We start from the raw sequence: 2,985 nt of genomic DNA, 5'->3' as shown, positions 1-2,985 counted from the left end.
AAATGGAATTCAGCTCACCCCCTGCTGGGGATGGCAGAACTCCCAAAAAACAAGGCAAAACAAAAACAAAACTGAAGTGTACAAAGCAGAGCAGAAAAACTTAGCTTTGAGATGCAGGAATCAGACTGGTCTCCAAGAATCCAGCAGGAAAATCACCAGCCAGGAAGAAGGGCGTCGGCAGCCTTATATCCAGTCCTCAATTCCAGCCACCCAGTCATCATCTAGCTGCCCATGTGTTTGGTAATCAGCCTCACTACCTTCCTTCACCAGAGGAGGGAGTTCATCAGACCTCAATGGTGAAGGGAAAAATGAACTCACAACAGGGTTGGGGGTCAGAGCCAGGCCCCCGCTTAAGCCGTAGCTGGGGGTAGTTGGGAGGCGTCAGTTAATGCGGCAGTGGTCGGTTCCCCCACGAGGAGGAGGCGAGGCAGGCGTAGACGCCGGGGATCCTCCTCCTTCTCTTCCTCTCACTCATCGTCCCCACAGTCGCGCCGTCACGGGCACCACGCATCACAGCGTCGCCATAAAATACCTTGGATCTAATCCTTATAAACAGGGAGGAAATGGTTGAGGAGGTAAAAGTGGCTGGGACCCTAGGATGTAGCGACCATGCTATTTTAGAATTTTGGATAACTAGAGGCGGAAGACCTGTGAAGACTCAGACGTCAAGGTTAGATTTCAGAAAGGCAGATTTTAAGGGATTCAGAAAGAGAATTGGAGGGATCCAATGGCTGGATATCCTTAAAGACAAAAATGTCCAGGAAGGATGGGAAATCTTGAAAAATGAAATTCTCAAAGCACAGTTGTTAACAATTCCGAAAAGAGGGAAGAATAGGAAGCAATTAAGGAAACCAGGATGGATGAACACAGAACTTAAGCACATGCTAAAAAGGAAGAAAAAAATGTTTATAAAATGGAAAGAGGGAGGCATATCTAAAGAAGAATATAATGCTGTCTGCAGAACCTGCAGGGCACAAATCAGATTAGCTAAAGCTGAAAATGAATTGAGGCTTGCAAGAGATGTCAAAAGCAATAATAAAGGATTTTGGGGATATGTCAAAAGTAAAAGAAAAGTCAAAGATGCTATAGGATTTTTACAGGATGAAAATGATGAAATGGTAAGACATGATGCTGAGAAGGCTGAACTTTTAAATTCCTATTTTGCATCTGTTTTCTCTCAAAAAGGAAATGTAACATAAACTGTTATTCACTGTCCTATTAAGGGAATAGAAGAATCCAGGATATCTATAAACAGAAAGATAGTGAGGAAACACTTAGCCAACCTAAATGAATTCAAGTCTCCAGGTCCAGATGAATTACACCCCAGAGTACTGAAGGAGATAGCAGAAGAAATTTTTGAACCCCTCTCCATAATCTTTGAAAATTCTTGGAGAACAGGAGAAGTGCCAGAAGACTGGAGAAGAGCAAATGTTGTTCCTATCTTCAAAAAGGCGAAGAAGGTGGACCCAGGCAACTATAGGCCGGTGAGTCTGACTTCTATACCAGGAAAGATCTTTGAACAAATTATTAAACAACATGTATGTCAATACCTGGATAAGAATGAAGTGATTAAACAGAGTCAGCATGGGTTTGTAACTAATAAGTCATGTCAGACTAACTTAATTTCCTTCTATGACGGTATCACTGATTGGGTGGATCAAGGAAATGCTGTAGATATAGTATATCTTGACTTCAGCAAAGCATTTGACAAAGTCTCTCATACAATCCTTATTGAAAAAATGACTAAGTATGGAATGGACAAGGCAACTGTTAGGTGGATTCATAACTGGCTTAGTGATCGGACCCAAAGAGTGGTCGTAAATGGCTGCACATCCAGTTGGAAGAATGTCTCAAGTGGGGTACCACAGGGCTCTGTCCTGGGCCCTGTATTGTTCAACATCTTTATCAACGATTTAGATGAAGGAATTGAGGGTAAACTGATTAAATTTGCTGATGACACAAAGCTAGGAGGGATAGCTAATACTAGAGAAGAGAGAGAGAGGATTCAAAAAGATTTAAATAAACTGGAGAAGTGGGCAGCAACTAACAGAATGGTTTTTAACAGGGAGAAATGCAAAGTACTACATCTGGGCAATAAAAATGAAAAAAGCATATATAGAATGGGAGGAATAGGGCTAAGTGACAGCACATGTGAAAAAGACTTGGGTATACTAATAGATCACAGACTGAATATGAGTCAACAGTGTGGTGATGCAGCAGCAAAAAAGGCAAATGCAATTCTAGGATGTATTAACAGAAGCATACAGTCTAGATCACGTGAAGTCATTATTTCCCTCTACTCCTCTTTGGTCAGACCTCATCTGGAATATTGTGTCCAGTTTTGGGCACCACATTTTAAAAAAGACATCAACAAACTGGAGCAAGTTCAGAAAAGAGCGACCAGAATGGTGACCGGTCTGCAAACCCTGACTTATGAGGAAAGGTTGCAGGATTTGGGAATGTTTAGTTTGCAAAAGAGAAGACTGAGAGGAGACTTAATAGCTGTCTACAAATACCTAAAGGGCTGTCACATTGTAGAAGGATCAACTTTATTCTCATTTGCACAAGGAAAGACTAGAAGCAATGGGATGAAACTGAATGGGAGGAGACACAGATTAGATATTAGAAAAAACTTTTTGACAGTTAGTGATCAATGAGTGGAACAGGCTGCCACGAGAAGTGGTGAGTTCTCCTTCAATGGAAGTCTTCAAACAGAGGCTGGACAGACATCTGACTGGGATGATTTAGCGAATCCTGCTTTGAGCAGGGGGTTGGACCAGATGGCCCAGGAGGTCCCTTCCAACTCTACGATTCTATGATTCTATGATTCTAAGGCACTCAGGCCGCAGGGGTTCCTCTAGTGGTCATCACCTTCCCTGGTCCTCGAGACGTGGCTCTCCATCTTCAGTGTCAGAGGTGTCCAGCGCGTCTGTGAGTCCCGAGCGAGTCCGTAGCCCTCCTTCCGAGCACCGGGAGTCGAGGGCC

This window comes from Dendrobates tinctorius, unplaced genomic scaffold, assembly GCF_039654945.1.
Source record: "Dendrobates tinctorius isolate UK_male_01 unplaced genomic scaffold, ASM3965494v1 ptg000130l, whole genome shotgun sequence".
Taxonomy (NCBI): domain Eukaryota; kingdom Metazoa; phylum Chordata; class Amphibia; order Anura; family Dendrobatidae; genus Dendrobates; species Dendrobates tinctorius.
The sequence above is the reverse complement of the archived record's forward strand: the minus strand, read 5'-3'. Positions refer to the sequence as shown.